The following is a 22038-nucleotide window of genomic DNA, read 5'->3' on the forward strand; positions in this document are numbered from 1 at the left end:
CCACGTCTGATCAGGGACCCGATACCGGTGTTCGTCGTTGTTGAAAAGGCGAAGAGGGGAATAAATGCGAACCGAGACGGACGTCGTCCGTCGTGAACACCGCGTAGAACTAACACGCGTCGCGGTAGTAGAGATGGTTCCCAGTGGTCGAAGTGTCACTATGCGGGTGTGTGCAACTCGTCCGAACGCGTGGGTTTGCTCGATTTGTGACAGGAGATTTCGATCGAAGGGAATTAGCGTTCTCTCGGTACCGAGCACCCTCTGGGCTCAGACGTACACGATTGATACACCAATTTTAGGGTTAGAAGAACGGACGTAGGAAGTCTAAGGAATTTGCGGAACAGGTCGGAGTCGAACAACCCGATGAAACACCACGCGCACACTCACTTTCGCGATCACTTTAACCGGTCACTGGGAACGACACTTTAGAAGTGGAAGATATCGAGGAGCAGGATGTTGCTGAATAAAGCTGCGAAGTAATAGGTTTAAACAAACAAAGTATAATGAACCAAAATGGATACAAAGTGATGATTTGCGAGCAGAACTCGTGAAACAAAATATAATGACGGCTTGCGAGTAAGCTCGAACGAAATATATAGCACAGGATAAAATTCAGTAGTTTCCGAGCGAGCTCGTACAAAGCAAAAGAGCACAAAAATAAGAATTACGAACTTGAATTCTAGTGCGAGCAAGCTCGTACAACAGAATAGCACAAAATAATAATTGTAGCTTTGAATTATAATGCGAGCAAGCTCGTGCAACAAAATAGCGCAAAAATAACAATTATAGTTGGAATAATGATCCGAGCGAGCTCATATGAACGAAATAGCTCAGGAATAGCAATGGTAATATGAAAGATGGTGCGAGCGAGCTCGTACAAACAAAATAACACAGAAATAGCAATTGTAATAAGAATTATAAAGCGAGCGAGCTCGTGTGAACAAAATAGCGCAGAAATAGCAATTGTAATAAGAATTATAAAGCGAGCGAGCTCGTGTGAACAAAATAGCGCAGAAATAGCAATTGTGATAAGAATTATAAAGCGAGCAAGCTCGTGTGAACAAAATAGCGCAGAAATAGCAATTGTAATAAGAATTATAAAGCGAGCGAGCTCGTATGAACAAAATAGCACAGAAATAGCAATTGTAATATGAATTATAAAGCGAGCGAGCTCGTTTGAACAAAATAGCGCAGAAATAATATCTGTAAGTATGGTATAAGAATTCACGAGCAAACTCGACAGATAATTTAGAAACAATTGAAATATAATTGAAATGGAAATGGTAGAAATGGTAAGGTGCAATACGACCTGAATATCGTGAGCGATTTGGAACAAAGTCCGAAAACGCGATTAAACTGAACTCGACTGAAGACGCTAGAGAACTGAACTGTATAAATTCCGAAACTGGAAGAGGAGAGTCTGAACTGTATGAAATTCGGAACTAGAAGAGCGTCTGAACTAGAAGAGAGCGATTCGCGCGATTTCGTCTTATTTATAATGAGAGCGCGGACCATAGGGATTCGGTGAACCGTGAAGTCCTTTGTCTAAATCGTTCGAGGTACGGGCGAATATGTTGTCGTCGATGTATACTTTTCGCAGTTTGAACGAGACGACGGTTTAGATGTACGTACACTTGTACTCGCGGTTGCCATGCTGGCGTCCGCTTGTACCGGTGACTATCGCGTCTTTTCCGATTCCCTATGTTCACGCTCACGGGGATATGTATATATATATAAATACGCGTAAGATATATATACATATCGCTGTGTACGGATTTAAACGCGATTTCGGTTTGGATTTTACGAAGGAGGTATAAGCATGTATAAGTATACCATATATATATATATACGGCGAGAATTTGCTCATATGAACAAAACCGACGCAACACGTCGGTACGACGTTACACGAGAAAGTTTCTATTTCTTGTAATCAACGCTGACGTTTTTTATTTTGCATAAAGACCCGCTGTCTATCCGTAACACATCGGGCGGGTGGCCCGAACGTGGTCGACCTCGTCGGGCGCGTTCGGACAGAAGCGGACAATAATAACTCGCTCTCTTTTGTGGCAGCTAATTTCCTACATTTGCCACAAGATGGACAGATAGTCAAAGAAAGACCTTTCTCGCTGCTACCTGATCCATCACCGATCTCTATATATACAGTCTTAAACCGCCTTCCGATATCGCAGCGTCTCGGGCAGGGCCCGCCTTACTGATGAGTCCTCTAGCGGTTCAGGACTGGTCGGTCAGAGCTGTGACAGACCTTTTTTGGCCATTCCGTCGCGATCCAGGGGGTGGTCGGGTGGTCCTTGCAGCGACCCGTGCAGCTATTGGGTCGCTGCAAGGGTCGCTGCACGGGTCGCTGCCAGGATCGTCACCGCCGGGTCGCCACAGCGCGACAACCCGATGAATTCTGCGTTAAAATCGAATAACTTTCGATAGAAAAGAGCTAGAACGATGAATTTTTTTTAAATTAAAGCTCAAACTTTGCAGAATATGGGAAAAGTAGGGAAATGATGGTACGAACGTTTTTTAACCTTGACAAAATTCGTTAAACCTGCACAATTTCAATAAAACTTTTTTGCAACATGCTGTACAACATTTCCCGTAGATTCTTCCACGCTTATTTCAAATCTGGTCTCAGAATTTGTCTACCACCTCAGGATTTTGCAAAAAATCGAATTTTTTGTCAACGAAACAAATGAAATCATATTTTCGTTGAAATCCGATTGAGCTACACTTTTTTTTTGGTGGTTTTATTAGGAAAGGATTGGGCTATTGCAAAATTATTTTTTTAACCTCGACCATCAACTGTATGGAGTCGAAAAATTTAAGCTAATTCGTTTCTTACGTCTTTTTCGATGAGCCGTCACACAGTGGTCTGGATTGGAAAATCGTGTGCCTTTCTGCCCAAAAACGAACTTTCTCGTATCGATATCTATAAACATTGCTTCCCAAATGTTCACAGACCTCGGAAATGAAGAAAATAGTACAATTTAATAAATATAATAGTTGCAATAAACATTGAAAATAGGACATTTTAAGAGGAGGATTTTTCACGAGAAAAATTGCTTCTCTGTGATGCGGTGCCCTGACGTTCCTATTTAATATTATCTCTCGCTTTTTTTTTTATATTGATGAGCAGACTTTTGTGATAAAAATCATATCTTTCTATTATTTATTAATGTAAATACTCTATTTATATAATAATGCTCAATGCCGTAAGAAAAATTTGTGAAGTCCTTTCCATTTAAGATGGTATATCTTTAAAGTTTAGCCGAGTTTAGCTTTCTAATTAATTGGAATATTTTTAGTACACCTTCCTTCTAAATAATCATGAAAACATTAATTCCGCCCCCCCTCCGCCCGCTCAAATTATTATTGTTTAAAGCCATTAAAGTTGGATGCGGTATCGCATCAATTGCTGAAACTCAAGGGTCGTTGAATATGAATCTGATGTCAAAATTAAAAAAACAAAATAGCGGTCGGGTATGTGAAAAAATTATGTATTTTCGCAAATATTTGGTAATAGAATGTTTGCGAGGTATATTGTTGGTACAAATTATTATCAGATGACTTCACATAGCGAAAAATGTAAGATTTTAGTGTTAAATATTGCATCCGAGGTAATTCTTTAGTATTAAAATATAATAGAAGTTTTTCAATTCTGTTTCGTTCTGATATTTCGCTCACCTCTAGTAAAATAAAGATATAAGGTAGTAGGCTCGTTTCGTTTTTTAATCATTATAAATTATTATAAAAAATATCTTTGACACGCTTGTAATGCGTTTTTACCTTTACAGTAATTTTTTTTGTGTATGTTGATTGCAACAAGATTTCTCAAATTTATATTTTACGTATTCCATAAAACGTTACACATGTGTGAAACATAAATATAAAAAATACATATTTAGAAAGTAAAAGATAGTATGTACGATTATATTCCAAAAAATTTTTTTTAAATCAAAAATATCAATGAAAATTTATAAAAATTATTGTTTAACAAATGCAAAAAATATTTAATTACCTATAGTTAAAATAATTATTTAAATAAAAATAAATTTTTTAAAAATACCACGTTTTTAAAATGGACTAAAAAGTATAAAATAATTTTTCCTAGCCCCGTACAGATTCCTAACTACGTACAGATAATCCTGAAAATTTGTGATTGTGAATTTTTAACATCTACGCAAATACTTGTAAGATTTAAAACGAAAAACGTGGGGCGCAAGATAATAGTAAGGAGTGTAGAGAGTAGAAGCCGTTGAGAAATCTCACACAACAGTTCATATCATTTGCGAAGCAATAAAATTTTTAGTAATTTAGGTGAACTATTCATGCATCAATTATCTATTGCATGCGCCCCACGTTTTTCGTTTTAAATCTTACAAGTATTTGCGTAGATGTTAAAAATTCACAATCACAAATTTTCAGGATTATCTGTACGTGGTTAGGAATCTGTACGGGGCTAGGAAAAATTATTTTATACTTTTTAGTCCATTTTAAAAACGTGGTATTTTTAAAAAATTTATTTTTATTTAAATAATTATTTTCTGCTTTTTAGTCTTGTATGTGTGAAATTTTACAATCGATTTTGAACATTTTTATGAGATTATAACAGAGACATGTAGTAAATTTCAGACGGTATTGCGACGCGTCATATCGAAAACGAACGCCGTGGTAAAATGTCAAAGATAAAGGTTCGACCGAAAATCTCGGTGTAACTGTCCCTTCGATTGGTAAACAAACATTATAGTATAATAATACGTAGTAACTTTGTAAAGACCGCACGGAGCTCAAACGCACACTGACACACACGGACGCACACTGAGCTCCTTCGGTGCGAATCGGGTCAGTGGAGTGGGGATGAGTTAGAGAGGGAACGGGTAGTGGAGTAGGGAGCGCTGTCGCGTGGCGTGGCGGTCGCTGAACGCGATGACGTAGGTTTCGCGGGGGGGTGAACAGGTAAATATTTAATTGTTATATCTCCGAAACGGATAGACTTTTAAAAAATTTTTTTTTTGAATAATGCATTGTCATCCAGTTCTGAGCCATGTAACCGATTTCAAGCCTCTAGCTCATCAGGAAGTTAGTTTAAAATCAATTGCAAAATTTGCCACCGAACAAACAGACAAACAGACAAACAGACAGACAGACAAACAGACAAACAAACAAGAAAGCGAGCTAATAAAAACGTGGTAAAAAGAAAGAAATTCAAGTTGTAGAAATGGCTCTATTGTTATTTACTTCTTTTGAGGCATTCAATTTGGTACCTCGTCTCTTATGCGGAACAGCAATTGTTGTGTATGTACCACTCAGGGTTGCTAATGAAATATTTCACAGTGAAAGCAGATGTTCCGATACTTGTCAATAAACTAACGGATCTATAAAAGCATATTTAGAATGACAAACTTTTGATGTTTCATTAACTTTTACCTTTGTTCACCTTTATACGTTTACCTTTTCTTTTCTTTACTCGCCTTACGACTCTGTTAGACACAACTACTATATGACAAACAGACAGACAGACAAACAGACAAGAAAGCGAGCTAATAAAAACGTGGTAAAAAGAAAGAAATTCAAGTTGTAGAAATGGCTCTATTGTTATTTACTTCTTTTGAGGCATTCAATTTGGTACCTCGTCTCTTATGCGGAACAGCAATTGTTGTGTATGTACCACTCAGGGTTGCTAATGAAATATTTCACAGTGAAAGCAGATGTTCCGATACTTGTCAATAAACTAACGGATCTGTAAAAGCATATTTAGAATGACAAACTTTTGATGTTTCATTAACTTTTACCTTTGTTCACCTTTATACGTTTACCTTTTCTTTTCTTTACTCGCCTTACGACTCTGTTAGACACAACTACTATATGACAAACAGACAGACAGACAAACAGACAAACAAACAAGAAAGCAAGCTAATAAAAACGTGGTAAAATGACTATTTTTTAAATATTTTTAGTGAAAATTTCATTGCAGTATCTCTACTGGTTCAAAAGTTATAACAAAATGGCACACGATTTTCCAATCCAGACCACTGTGCGTCAGTGATTTAAATTTTGAAAAAATATGTTTATATTCCTTGGAGTTTCCACTGTAAAATGAGCCCTTCAAAAGAAATGGAGATATAAAAATTGGCGTCACAAGGAGCTGGCAACGGACGCTGTATACGACTAAATAACCCCATTTACACCTCTAGAATAATATTAGCAACCAGTCTTGGCCAACGATACCTTTTTAAGTGAAAGGTAACAACCCTGGAACAGACATTTTCTGACGTAAGGATCGACAGTGTCTGTCCTGAAATTACATATTTCATTCACGTAGTGAAAAAACATTTTAGATTTGTCTATGTCCAACAAGTAATCCACAATACATTGCCTCGTAAGTACGAGCGATAGCGGAACAGCAGTGGGTTAGGATACGATACCATTACCGCCCACTAGATACTACGCAATTGTAGGGGATGGCGGCAAGACGTCAACACGCATGGATTCGAACTGGTGACATTGTACTTGGTGTAAGCCTGAGAAGAAGGTTCCCAGGCAGGATTACGGTGAAGTGTCTAGGTGCGAATGCGCGGACGATTGGATCAGAGTGGAGGAAGCAGGACTCGTTTCACACGCATTTTCGGCTGTATTGAAATACTTATTACAGCGGTCATACATACTACGCAGCGTGCGCCATCGAAGTCAACACATTGAGACTACGGGCGCGCGGCTGTGGTCGGGCTAGGCAGACCCAGGCAGACCCAACCCGGTAGGCTCGATTTCTTTCAGTGCCGTTCCCGGGGCTGTTCTCTATAGAGAGATTTATGACAGGTCATTACTATTGAGCTGGAAGTCGACACTTCCTCGACCAACACGTTTTGACTGTAATTTTCAAATCACTCGACGAAGTCGAGCCACTCTCGGGCCGCTTGATATGTCACGAATAGACTGCGGATCTTTATGCATTTATAGCAAACTTGAGTAGATGAAATTGATAGTTGTTGGAAAATTTTTTAAATTGAAGATGTCAATATATGATTTCTCGTCTATTAAAATCATTAAGGGAAGAGATGACATTCAATTTAGTTTCTATTTCCTGTAATCGACGCTGACATTTTTTATTTTGCATAAAGATCCGCAGTCTATCCGTGACACACCATCGGGTGGCCCGGTGGCCCGAGAGTGGCTCGACTTCGTCGAGCGCGTTCAGACGTCAGACAGAAGCGGACAAGTTCGTGCGAACGCAGAATTGAATCTCGAGTATCGCGAAAACTCGCTCGCCCGAACTTGTCCGATTCTTTCCGAACCCGCCCGACGAGATCGAGACACTCCCGGGCAGCTCGAAACCCCTTGGCAGCCCGATGCACTCGGGTAGCTTGAAACGCGCTCGAGCCGAAAATTATAAATTTCAACACTCTACACCTACCGAACCTTAAAAGTAACTGGTAAATGTTTCTTTGTATGAAAGTGATGAGATTGATTTTATTTAGACTTTATGCAGCTCTCCTTGTAATATGTTAATGTATTAGCTCGTTCGGAAAGTCATTTCGTTTTCTCCTTTGCTGAAGAAACAATTCAATTCAATTTGATTTCTATTTCTTGCAATCGATATAGTAAATTTTTATTTTGCAGAAAGATCCGCAGTCTATCCGTGACACACCATCGGGTGGCCCGGTGGCCCGAGAGTGGCTCGACTTCGTCGAGCGCGTTCAGACGTCAGACAGAAGCGGACAAGTTCGTGCGAACGCAGAATTGAATCTCGAGTAGCGCGAAAACTCGCTCGCCCGAACTTGTCCGATTCTTTCCTAACCCGTCCGACGAGATCGAGACACTCCCGGGCAGCCCGATGCACTCGGGTAGCTTGAAACGCGCTCGAGCCGAAAATTATAAATTAAGTTTCTTTTCCCTTCTAGGACACATTTTTTATGCACGAGGACGTTTCAACCCTCTACACCTACCGAACCTTAAAAGTAACTGGTAAATGTTTCTTTGTATGAAAATGATGAGATTGATTTTATTTAGACTTTATGCAGCTCTCCTATTGTAATATGTTAATGTATTAGCTCGTTCGGAAAGTCATTTCGTTTTCTCCTTTGCTGAAGAAATAACATTCAATTTGATTTCTATTTCTTGCAATCGATGTAGTCAATTTCTACTTTGCAGAATGATTCGCAGTCTAGTAATGACAAACGGAAGCATTGCCATCCCTACACGATAAACGAAATTACTTTCCGAACGACCTGATAGTATGTAGTATGTAATTTAAATAAAAATATTAATTTTGTCAGTAAAAAGAAAGACTGCTGCTGCTACACACTTGTATAATAGACATTTACTTTAGCGACATCTACCACATAGCACGTCCTACATTAATGCGACCTGGCGCGACCGTGTTGCCCTCTTACGGCGAGGCAAAATCGAGCCCCGTTCTCCGTGCAGTGGCGCGGCAGCAGGGATCCAAAACGCGACATAGCTGCGGCGCAGTACAGCTGCAGAACGGAGCAGTTGGTTGTCTGGGTAGTTGACTAATAAAGAAAAATAATCAAACTAAATGAAAACATATAATATTTATTATTTCCGACTTCATTCATTTATTATCCCTTCTGATATTGAGTAGTCTGAATTTAAAATTATTAATTTTAAATTGTCAGTAAAAAGGACGAGTTGTGTGGTGTATATATATGTATTTGGTACAATAGAAATTTGTAGGGGCTCTGTTCCCCCACTCTCTTCGGTGCTGACATCTGCCACATTAGTGCGAACTACCCTCACCGACGATGCGGCCCTGTAAAACGACATTAGCCAATCACATCAGTAGACGCGACGGTACTGCCCTCTTAAACAAATTCAGCTTCGGCCGGCCGGCTGCCTTCAATTTGCCTTCGGCTATTGCCCTCCGCTATTAGACGGCAAAAATAGCTACTAATACGCGCGGAGAATCCCAGCCAGAAATCGAGAATTTGGTTATCAGGGTATCGACTAAATTCAACTATCGACTAATTACTATTTAGTTACTACATACTATCGAATATTTAGTCGATAGTTTTTAGTCGACTGAAATTTCGTTTTAGTGGTTATACGTCTAGATTGCGGGCTATAGTCTATGCCTACGTATAGATCTCATTTCTCACTCACTCTTACAGCATTGTACTGCAGTGCTCACTCAGTATTATAGGCACAGTAAGAGTAAATTGGGGTAAATATACCAGACAATAATTAAATAATTAATAATAATAAAAATAATTTTTTTATAATTTTTAATAATTCGATATCGCTAATGAGTGAATGTATTTGATAGTAAATCTTATAAAATTTATTCAAAACACCCGCCGTTAAAATTCAACCAATAGCTCGATAGTTTAAGCGACTGATTTAGTAACTGAATTTAGTCGATAGTTTTCAGTCGTTTACAGGTTATTCTCGTATTTACTCTTATTCTCGATGTTCGCTAGTTAAATGAATAGTAGGACAGTATGGGACTGTAGGTATGCTCCTACCAACGGGGACAGACTGAATAATAATGAGGAACACGTGCGTATGCTAACCTCTAGTTTATTTGCTCTGCGTCTTACAATACTTCACGCGTGGACGACTAGAGGAGACTGTTTGCTTAGGGCGCCGAGAGTGCCTCGAGGAAAAGTCCCTAGGCATCTCGTCGTCTGACTCTGCCAGTTGGCAGTGGTGCTGACTACGCCATCTGCGGGAGTGCTAGGGAGTTACATACTGCTCCCTACAGGACAGTACAGAGATATTAAATTTCGTGATTGAATGATTTTGTCTTTATTTAATAATAAATTCATACACTATGTTATAAATATTAATGTACACAATTTATTTATATTGTTACGTCCCGCGTCGGATATGATCCGACGAAACGAGCCCAGACGGGGCGGGGACGTAACCGACCAATTTATTTAAGACGATCTTAGATCCACGTGGCGCGTAACGTCCACGTCTGATCAGGGACCCGATACCGGTGCGCGTTGCGAAAGGGGCGAAGAGGGAAATGAATGTAAACGGGACGGACGTCGTCCGGCGGGGATGTCGCGGCGGAGCGACGAACTGCGCGATGACGGTGACAGCTCCCTGCGATCAGAGTGTCACTATGTGGGCGTGTGTGTTACTCGTCCGAACGCGTGGGTTGTTCGATTCGTGACAGGATTCTCGACCGAAGGGAAATTAGTGTTCTCTCGGTACCGAGCACCCTCTGGGCTCAGACGCACACGATTGAAACACCGATTCGGGGTTATAGGAACGAATGTGAGGAATGTGAGGGATGTGAGGAATCGATCGGCGGACCGATCGGGATTGAACTACCCGGATACGCACACGCACACACGCACACACTCGCGATCACTCCACTCGGTCACTGATCGACGAAACTTTAATAATACCACCTTAGGGTGAGTATTCTGCGGACGACGTAGCGTTCGTAACGCGGGTCCTCGATGCTGATTTCCTCTAGTGGAGGGAGACTCGGAAGGAATCGGATCGGTATCAACCTCCACGGGGGAGGAGGCGCGGAATCTGGCCGTCCGACGGTCGTTTCTTCGCGGCGCGGAGGCGTTTCAGCGCGGTCAGCGGTTCCTTCTTCGCGTCGCGGGGGTATCGCGATCTCTCGACGGTCCACTATTTTCACCCGACGGAGAAAGGGGACGTCGCGAATGATCCTGGGCCGTTTCGCGATTCCCAGGTACGGGTTATAAGCGGTGCCTCTTCCTTCGGCGCGTAGCTGTCGCACCAATTTACCGATTTGGTAGCTTCTACCGGCGCGACGGGGCATGGGAGATAGTGAGGAGCAAGGTGTTGCTGAATTAAAGCTGCGAAGTAATAGGTTTAAACAAACAAAGTATAATGAACCAAAATGGATACAAAGTGATGATTTGCGAGCAGAACTCGTGAAACAAAATATAATGACGGCTTGCGAGCGAGCTCGTACAAAGCAAAAGAGCACAAAAATAAGAATTACGAACTTGAATTCTAATGCGAGCAAGCTCGTACAACAGAATAGCACAAAATAATAATTGTAGCTTTGAATTATAATGCGAGCAAGCTCGTGCAACAAAATAGCGCAAAAATAACAATTATAGTTGGAATAATGATGCGAGCGAGCTCATATGAACGAAATAGCTCAGGAATAGCAATGGTAATATGAAAGATGGTGCGAGCGAGCTCGTACAAACAAAATAACACAGAAATAGCAATTGTAATATGAATTATAAAGCGAGCGAGCTCGTGTGAACAAAATAGCGCAGAAATAGCAATTGTAATAAGAATTATAAAGCGAGCGAGCTCGTGTGAACAAAATAGCGCAGAAATAGCAATTGTGATAAGAATTATAATGCGAGCGAGCTCGTGTGAACAAAAATAGCGCAGAAAAGCAATTATAATGTGAAAGATAATGCGAGCAAGCTCGTATAAACAAAATAGCACAGAGAAAGCAATTATAATACGAAAAGTAATGCGAGCGAGCTCGTGTGAACAAAAATAGCGCAGAAAAGCAATTATAATGTGAAAGATAATGCGAGCAAGCTCGTATAAACAAAATAGCACAGAGAAATATCTGTAAATTTGGTATAAAGGTCTACGAGCAAACTCGACGAATAATTTAGAACAATTGAGATATAACTGTAATGAAAATGGTAGAAATGGTAAGATGCAATACGACCTGAGTATCGTGAGCGATTTGGAACAGAGTCCGAAAACGCGAGAAAATGGACTAAACTAGATTAAAGTCCGAAAACGCGATTTGAACTCGACTGACGACGCTAGAGAACTGAACTGTATAAATTCCGAAACTGGAAGAGAGTCTGAACTGTATGAAATTCGGAACTAGAAGAGCGTCTGAACTAGAAGAGGGCGATTCGCGCGATTTCGTCTTATTTATAATGAGAGCGCGGACCATAGGGATTCGGTGAACCGTGAAGTCCTTTGTCTAAATCGTTCGAGGTACGGACGAATATGTTGTCGTCAATGTATACTTTTCGCTGTTTGAACGAGACGACGGTTTAGATGTACGTACACTTGTACTCGCGGTTGCCATGCTGGCGTCCGCTTGTACCGGTGACTATCGCGTCTTTTCCGATTCCCTATGTTCACGCTCACGGGGATATGTATATATATATAAATACGCGTAAGATATATATACATATCGCTGTGTACGGATTTAAACGCGATTTCGGTTTGGATTTTACGAAGGAGGTATAAGCATGTATAAGTATACCATATATATATATATATATATATATATATATATATATATATGTATATACGGCGAGAATTTGCTCATATGAACAAAACCGACGCAACACGTCGGTACGACGTTACAATATCACATATATAGTTTATATTGCATAAATAGCAATAAGATTTTAACATCCAATATGAATTAAAGTATTGAAATATCTATTACATATTTCATTACTTGCATATTTGCACGTCCTGTCATAATTATGTATTTCTAACCTTGTCGTTTCATCGTCCGACACTGACATTTGAAATTTCAAGATGGCGACGTGTAAACAGTCGACTGAAAATAGTAACCCCACCACTACTAAATTCAGTCGATAGTTTAAAAAATCAGTCGACTGAAAATAGTAGTTGAATACTATCGATTTAGTCGATGGTGCCCATCACTAGACTGAACTAAAACGTATATGTGTGTGGTGATCACACAAACGTGTACTCACGCATAGTTAACCTCGCATGTACGTGTAATCGTATTCATCGCTAGCTATTTATAGTTATGAATTGGGTTTTTTAGAAAAATTAATTTACAATGGTTATGTATGTGTACATATTTATTATTATTGCAATATAACATACTTATTCATAATATAACACCTTCATAACAACTTCATACATAATACACACTTTTTTGCTTGTTATTCCTCCTGTTTCGTGGATTTTCCATTCGTTCCAAAAAATAACTGCAATCATATAAGAATAAGATAATTCAATTATATAATTTATTAAAAATAGAAATGTATACTGATGGAAATGGTTATGAATAGTAGACATTTACCCGATTCAATTTGTAGATGCGTTATTTTTGCATTCTTCTTCTTCTTGTAGTTGCGCCTTGGCATCCTTTTTTGCTTGTTATTCCTACTGTTTCGTGGATTTTCCATTCGTTCCAAAAAGTAACTGCAATCATATAAGAATAAGATAATTCAATTATATAATTTATTAAAAATAGAAATGTATACTGATGGAAATAGTTATGAATAGTAGACATTTACCTGATTCAATTTGCAGTTGCGTTATTTTTCATTCTTCTTCTTCGTGTAGTTGCGCCTTGGTAAAAGCAAACTTGGAATTGCGTCCTGCTTGAATTTGCGCCTGACTAATGATGGAATAACATCGTCTTCTGTGAAATGCAATGCGCACACATGAAACTTCTTCAACTCGTGTTCAAATAGCCCATCTAGTCTTGGAGAATTTACGGCTTGCTTCCATTGCAGTGCTCGAACTGTGTCTTTATGAAAAACATGTGCAGGAACCATCGAACCAGATTTGCAACTAGGCACTACACACATGTATCCAGGCATCTTGCAGCTTTATACTTTATAAATACTACACTTTCAAGTAAAAATACAAATACTAAAAATACAAAATAGAACACACAAGAGAACTCCTTTTTAACTTATATCTTGCTATATTAAGTAGTATGAAGTAATTAATAATTATATTAATATAAAAGTTTGTAACGTTCCGATTTCGTATGTGCCTTGTAGCTCATGAGTTGACCAAGGTTCGTAGGTGAATGAATGAATTATAGACGAAATCGGGTAAACAAAAATAAACTTTATTCCGCAACGTGCGGTGATGTGAGAAGTAAACAAAATAAGTTTCCTGCAGGCCGGCGGACCTGACCGCGTAACAATAGTGGAGAATTACGATGTCCGGTTAGCAGGTCGATGTTTATGGTGAATCCTCAATCGCATCAGCGGAGGTCGCGGTCTCGGTCTGGATAGTGACAGAAAGAATACGGTGATCGCGGAATGATTAATGAACGATCAGGCGGACGGTGATACGCGAGTATCCGGGTATGAGTAACGTCGATGCGGCGGACAATATCGGTTGACCGGTGTCGCGACGTCGGCGCGACGCGTTCGCGGTGCGGCGCTTCGCGAAGTCGCTGGAGGGTAGGATGGTGACGGGAGGCGGTCAGAGGTCACTGACTGACGCAGCGCGGGCGCCGCGGCACTCCTCCAGAGGCACCTGAAGGACGAGCCACGGATCGTACGTACCTCAGAGGCACCTGAGGGGTTCGTACTCGCCGTTACCACTCCAGGCCGCGAGGTCAAACCGCAGAGGTTCGACTAACGAAGAAGGTCGGAGGCCAATCGTCTCAGGCCGGTCGGTCGGAGAGCCGAGTGGTGCAGCAACTCTCACACAGAAGCACCTGAGTGACGAGTTACCGTCGCACGCGCCTTAGAAGCACCTAAGGGTATTCGTGCCCACCACGTCGACACGACGGCTCCGATCCGGTCCAAGGCGGTGGCACGGCGGTCTCCGGTCGCCGGGGATGTGGAAGGGAGTCGCCTGTGTGAGCTCGTGATTCCAGCCTGCGTTCTGGACGGATGGTTCCTCAGCTCTGAAAAGTGCTGGACGATCCGGTGTTCACGTGAGCTTCTCCGGGCCGACTCCCCTCGTTCGGTATTCCGACGCGACTTATATAGCGCCCGAAAGCGCGGACCATGGAGAGTGCCGCTCTCGGTCGGCGGCCGCGGCGCTCTCTGATTGGCGCGCGTGTGTGTCGCTGGAGTTTATAAATATAAGTCGACGTCGCTCGCTCCCTATTTACGCGTCGTTCGCGACGAGGTACAACTCGTCGCAAGTTATTATATTGTAAAAGTAATTATATGTGGTCTGACGTGGTCTAGCGATGTCAACGAGCGCGTCAGAAACAGTCAGAAATGTCAGAAATGGCTGGAAATGGCTGAAAAACCGACGCCGCCAGCAAAGAGTGGGGTGGAGTGGGGATACAATTTCTATTCCCACCGCCAGGTACCGCCAGGCCACTACTGTGCTGCCACCAAGCGTAAGGACTGAAACAGTTACTAAATTCGTTGCCACTTTTTAACAAAGGAGTCGACACCCCCTGCATGAGCCTATGCCTAAACAGAGAGTATATGAGAGTGCTCACGCCCGGGTTTTGGCCGTGCCGCTTTTGTCTCCACATCATGTTTAGCCTGGAACAGCTCCTACATCATCTTTAGCATGGAACAGAACCTACATCATCTTTAGCAAGAAACAGAACCCACTTTACTGTTAGCACATCTGACGACATCTGTGTCGCTCGAATATTTCTCTTACGCCCTCTATGATATATTCTGACTGGAGTGAGAAACAGGAGGCCACCAGAGGCCACCACAGAAGACACTGTATCGTGTTAGCAACGCGCCCGCGCGCTACACTCACCAGCGTACCATTACTATATCCGTGTGCGCTGCTTGTGCGCTTATGCCAGCCACAATCTATTTTTAGCACTTGCCATGTTGCCATGTTGTATTGCTTTACGGCGGAAGCGAAACTGAAATTCGGCTGTCGAGCCGTCGAGCGTATGAATCGCAATCTGGAGCTAGCATTCGAGTCCCCGTGCAGCGGGGATTTTTTTTAAATTTAATTGTTCATTACTTTTTTAATTACTTTTTTAATTACATTTTTTAACCTTCCAAAAAATTAAAAATGTAAAAACTATGTTCAAAATCTGTATTCATTTTAAATAGAAACGTTTTGTTACTGTCATGATTGCATTAATAAAAATTGGTATATGATCGAGAACAGGTTGATGGTATTTATTTGGACTGATTGGAGAATACGAAAATGCAGGAAGTATTTTTTAGTTTATGAATCAATTTGTAGATTTATTAGTTGTCAAACAAATAATAAAATAAATTGTATAATATATATAAATTGATTTTATACTAGCATACACAAGTTTATTTATTAAAAAATACAGTCATAACTATAATTATAATATAATAGAATTTCATAAAATGTATATTGAGGTTATTGCAAACTCATCTTTTTTCGCAACGATGCTCTAATTTCATTGCTTCTCTCGAATGACCATTTCCTTCCGAGACAGTGGCGTTTTTAGGTGTAAATAAAAAATGTTGATATAATTATATCAATTTTAAAATATATCATAATTAAACTACAATTATTCTAATAACGTGGAATGTAGTACATATTAAGTTTTAGTTACCCGGATTTTCTTCTTCGACGTTAAGCACTCTTTACTGCTTCTCGTAATTTACGTATGTCACGTCCGGTGGTCCAACCGTCATTAATAAATAATAAATAACCACAATACAAATATTCCCTAACTCTATTTAATAATTTCTTTAACTAATGTTGCGCAAGAAATAGAAATAAAATATTGTAATCATATACTAAGCGAATAAACCGAAATATAATACGCGAGCGAGGTTAAATAACAAAAGCAGCTGCAGGCCACCTACAGCGCAAAAATTACAAGAAAACCACCCAAGCAAAAATTAAATACCAAGAAGACCAAGAACGCAATAGAGCTGACACATAGACCGAAAGCACTCCGGAAGAACGCGAGAAACGGAGGATCCAGCTGAGAGAGAGAAAGACACAGGAATAATTCAACGAATAAAAACTGCAGAATACGATTATGATGACAAGTGAAAACCGAACCAACTCCACAAGGATTTGGGGTAGAACAAAAGATAGAAGAAAATATAAAAACGACGACACCTCGCCAGCGTAGCAGTAGTAATAAAACCAGCAGTCGAGTAACGAGTCGTACTATTATAATCTCAAACAATATTTGTGAAATAGCCGCGATTCGATAACGTTCGTGATTGTACAAGTGTGTGCCAAAACAAACCAAAACAAACTCTAACCGAACCCTAGAGGATTAATTATCATAAGCCGAATCAGCGTAACGGTAAATACTAATATTTATAACAATTACTAACTCAAAACTCAAATGTATTCTGAATTCATTGTTTAAATACACTCCGTTTAACTTCTATTAAACATCAGCTTCTCCAAATTCATTTCGAACCCCTGACTTCGATTTCCTCGTTACGAATAGATTTTAATAGAATCGCATAAGTATCATAAAATCTTCAATTTCCCGAACCAGAGCCGGTGAATGCAGGTAGGTTCGAAACTGCTTCATATCTCGTAATCATTATTGTAGTAAATTCTTTTAACTCGTACCTCCAATTAAAAGGCGTCCATCTTAGGACGTAACATAAATTTTTGGTGACAGCGGTGGGATACGAGGCAGGAATTGAGGATTTTGTTCCATCTTATCAGAATCATATTTCCACTAAATTTAACAATGGCTAGCGGTGGCGAACAAATCGAAGTCGATATTCAGACACAAGTATTAAGAGAAGCTATCGAACAAATTAAACTAGCTCAGGAAAATAATAAATTCGTGACAGAACTGGGTCCTAAATTCAGAGAACTATCTGGACAAATAACACAAATTCAGGATACATTAGGGATAATAAGTAAACCGACAAAGACCGAACAACGGACACCGAGAAATAGACAGATACCGTCCGACCAGACACAGACTGAAAACCCGATTAGAATTAAAGACGCGTTACAGACCGTACCAGTATTCGATGGTCATAAACCTTCAATATATCAATTTTTACGAGCATGCGAAAGAGCTAAATCCATGCTCCCAGAAAATCAAGAACCGCATTTGGTAAAATTACTTACAAATAAACTTAGAGGACACGCGTTTATGGCTATCGAAGACTCGAATATTGAAACTGTAGAGGAATTTGGGACAAAAATTAAAATGATGTTTGGGGAACAGAAAACCATAAATCAGTATAAGGGAGAATTGGGGAACATATTCCAAAAACCTAACGAAAGTATGTTAGATTATATTAGTCGTACAAAGGATCTAAGATTAGCAATCATGGACGAGGAACGTAGCCAATACGGAGAATTAACAGAAACGAACCTCATAGACTCCGACGTATTAGAAGCCTTTTTGAGAGGATTACCCTCCAATATCGGCGTCAGAGTACGATTAGAAGGGGTTCTGAATTTAGAAGAAGCATACACCAATGTAATCAAAATCTCCAAACAAATACAACAGGAAGAAGAACGGATGAGAACATTCCAACCTAATCTCAGAGACCGAAAAAATCAGTTTCAGCCGCAACACCGGTATCAACTTACTCCGAACAGGTATCAACAGGCTCCAAGACACGATAACAACACGGGATCACGCTGGCGTAACAATGCTACCGATAACGATAGGAATGACACCGGTAACCAAAGACCTAATAGAGAAACAGGAATCAGTAATCAAGCCGGAACAAGTAACCCACCTGTTACTTGTAATTATTGTAAAAAACCAGGACACGTAATCAAAGAATGCTATAAATTCAAGGCCAAGGTGGACTCAGGAGAGATAGTGCCTTATTCCCAACAGAAGTCGGGAAACGGGAGATTTCCCCCAGGGAACAGTGGCGCGCCACAGGGAGGAAAATCCACGGAGCGCCAATCGATAATGAAAATCGATACATCCTCACCGAAGATTTCACATACACCAATGGAAACCACGACAATCCAACAGAACGACTCTCCAGGAACGAGTCACCCCAAGGAAGTAAAAAGGATCAAGGAATCGAGGATGGAAGAAGAGGAATTCGACTTAGAAGGGTTATCAATATTCAACTAGATTCAACTAGAAATACCCCCACCATAAAGATCACTTCACCAGACCTCCAAGGAATAACGACACTTTTAGTGGACTCAGGTTCGGAAGTCAACCTCATCAAAGAAATCATGGTCCCAAAAACTGCGGACATCGTTACAAATAATGCTATTCATATTCGAGGAATCTCGACCGAGGTCCTGGCCACCCTAGGGACGGCATCAATCAGGATAGCAGGTCATCCAGTATTATTCCATGTTGTTAGCAACCGAATATCGATAGATCAAAACGGAATCCTAGGATCCGAATTTTTACGAGATCATCAAGCGAATGTTGATTATTCCGAAAAACATGTAAAATGGGGAACTACTTATGTACCATTTTTCGAAGAACAACAAATAATCGTTCCTAAGAGAACATCAATTCCACTAATAGTAAATATAATCAATCCTGAAATACAGCAGGGTTACATTCCTCAAATTCCTAAAGAGAAAGGAATATTTATTGGAGAAACCGTGGTCAGTAACAATAAAGGGAGAGCCTACATAAGAATAACCAACGCGACATTGAAAGACTACGTCCTCGACGTACCTATGGTGAAACTGGAGCCGTTCGAAGAAACTACAAAACGGTCAGTCAGCAGAGTCAGCACCCGCCAAGTAGCGACAGCAAGGTGTCGCAATCGACTCGAAGATATCTTGGAACTACTAAGACTTGATCACCTCAATGAAGAGGAAAAAGAAAATATTTTAAAACTGATAGAACGAAACCAGGATAGATTCAATATCCCTGGAGACATCCTCGAAGGCACTGGGGTGCTACAACACAGAATTTATACCACAGACGACATTCCAGTAAATACTCGACAATATCGCTTTCCACAAATTCATAAAGAAGAAATCAATAGACAAGTACAGGAATTATTAGAAACAGACGTGATCGAATCATCAACATCACCATACAATTCGCCAGTATGGATCGTGCCAAAGAAGCAAGATTCTCGCGGAAACAAACGATGGCGTCTCGTAATCGATTATCGTAATTTGAATGAGAAAACAATTGGTGATGCATACCCTTTACCTAATATTACAGAAATTTTAGATCAACTTGGAAGTGCCAAATATTTTTCCATATTTGATTTAGCTTCCGGATTCCACCAAATTAAAATGGCATCTGAGGACGCTCATAAGACAGCATTCTCAACACCGTATGGCCACTTTCAATTTAAAAGAATGCCTTTTGGTTTGAAAAATGCTCCAGCCACATTTCAACGTTTGATGAACAGTGTTCTGGCAGGGCTTCAGGGATCCGAACTATTCGTGTATCTAGACGACATAGTAATATATTCTAGTTCCTTACGAGAGCACGAAATTAAATTTAATAAACTAATGGATCGATTACGCACTGCACGATTAAAACTACAACCCGACAAATGCGAGTTTTTACGACACGAAGTAACCTACTTGGGACATATAATTAGCGAAGATGGTTTAAAACCTGATCCAAAGAAAATAGAAGCAGTACAGAATTTTCCAAAACCAAAAACCGCGAAACATATTAAGCAATTCTTGGGATTAGCTGGATACTATCGAAGATTCATACCGGACTTCTCCGCAACAGCTAAACCATTGACAGATTTATTAAAGAAAGATATCACTTTTGATTGGAAAGAGATGCAGGAAGAATCTTTTAAAACCCTACGTGAAGCCCTCATAACAAAGCCCATATTACAGTTTCCAGATTTTTCAAAAACATTTAATCTCACCACTGATGCATCTGCATATGCTATCGGAGGAATTCTAAGCCAAGGCTCAATTGGAAAGGATCTCCCCATAGCGTACGCTCCTCGATTATTAAATGCAGCCGAACAAAAATATTCCACAATAGAAAAAGAATGTTTAGCAATTGTTTACTGCATATCACACTTTCGGCCATACCTATACGGCCGAACATTCAATATAATTACTGATCATAAACCCTTAGTTTGGCTACACTCCATCAAGGATCCAACTTCTAGATTATGGAAATGGAAATTGAAATTATCGGAATATGAATACAAAATTCATTACAAACAAGGCAAAACCAATGCTAACGCTGATGCCTTATCTCGGAACCCTCCAGAAATCTGTCTACCTTTACACAAACACAAGAATTTTACTAGGAAACGAATTTTTTCAACATTATCAGAAGAAATAGAAGAATTATTATCTGAATCAGCTCAGAAGAAAAGGAAGCTTAACGAACCAAATGAATTAGAAACAGAAGAATCACGATACGTATTGATCAAGAAGAGGAAACTTCCATCTACTTCAGCGGAAGATTCACCTCTACCAGATACGGTACGGAAAAAGAAGACGATTCCATCTGACAATACGCAAACGTCGCAATCAAGTTCTGATCCCAGAACTAGCGTACCCCGCAATTCTTCAAATCTCGACAACTCGTTACAACTCAATATAGAAACACCTAACCAAGAAAATATTATTCCTCCCGCAACTCCTAAATCAATAGAGACTCGTACAGGAGTGCCTAGTTTAACGCAAACACCACACAGATACCCAGAAATCAGAGAAGTTCGCGAACCATTATACATGGGCAAAACGCACAAAGTAGTATTCGTGGACATAAATGGCAAACCAATCGATAAGGGAGCAGAAGAATTAGCAGAAGCCAATTTATTACGCACCACAATTGATCTGACATTTGAACGAGCTCGACTACAACCCCATTATACAGAAAATTTTTACGTTATCGTATTACCGATCAAACAAGATAAATATACACCTATCGAACCAGAAAACATTGTCAACGCCATAGCATCTTTATTAGATGTAACCGAAGAAATGAATCTAGACTCATTCAGTATAAGGAAATCAAACAACATCGAAGATATACCTTGGAAATACATTATAAATCAAATAAAAAGGGCATTTCAAGATCGACCTACAAAAATAACAATATGCACTGGCCAAGTAACAATACCACCAGAGGAAGATAGAACCAACATAATCGAAGAAAAACATATGTCGGCCATCGGTGGACATAAAGGGATAACAAAAACCTACCATCGGATTCGACAATTATATTACTGGGAAGGAATGAAAAAGGATATTCGAAATTTTATACGCACTTGCAACGAATGTCAATTAAAGAAACTAACGAGAATTAAAACAAAGCAACCAATGATATTAACAGATACACCGGGAATGGCCTTTGATAAAGTCAGTATAGACGCTGTAGGACCATTGCCAGAAACAAAAAATGGAAATAAGTACATATTAACCATGCAAGATCTGTTAACTAAATACTCAGTAGCAGTACCTCTAAATCGAATAACAGCCGCAGATATTGCAGATGGCTTTATTAAAAAT

The 22038-nt window shown here is 40.0% G+C and overlaps 2 long non-coding RNA genes across 2 annotated transcripts in view; one reads left to right on the forward strand and one right to left on the reverse strand.

Moving 5' to 3' along the window:
• LOC143218244 (uncharacterized) overlaps positions 1-22038 on the forward strand; it is a 246154-nt gene that overhangs the window by 16053 nt on the left and 208063 nt on the right. The gene's annotated exons all lie outside the window — the stretch shown is intronic.
• LOC143218422 (uncharacterized) lies at positions 12831-13595 on the reverse strand. The gene is made up of 3 exons (XR_013011057.1): positions 13236-13595; positions 13019-13140; positions 12831-12923 (listed from the first exon to the last, which is right to left on the reverse strand). It is a non-coding gene; the product is annotated as an uncharacterized LOC143218422 (long non-coding RNA).

This window comes from Lasioglossum baleicum, chromosome 19 (assembly GCF_051020765.1).
Source record: "Lasioglossum baleicum chromosome 19, iyLasBale1, whole genome shotgun sequence".
Lineage (NCBI taxonomy): Eukaryota > Metazoa > Arthropoda > Insecta > Hymenoptera > Halictidae > Lasioglossum > Lasioglossum baleicum.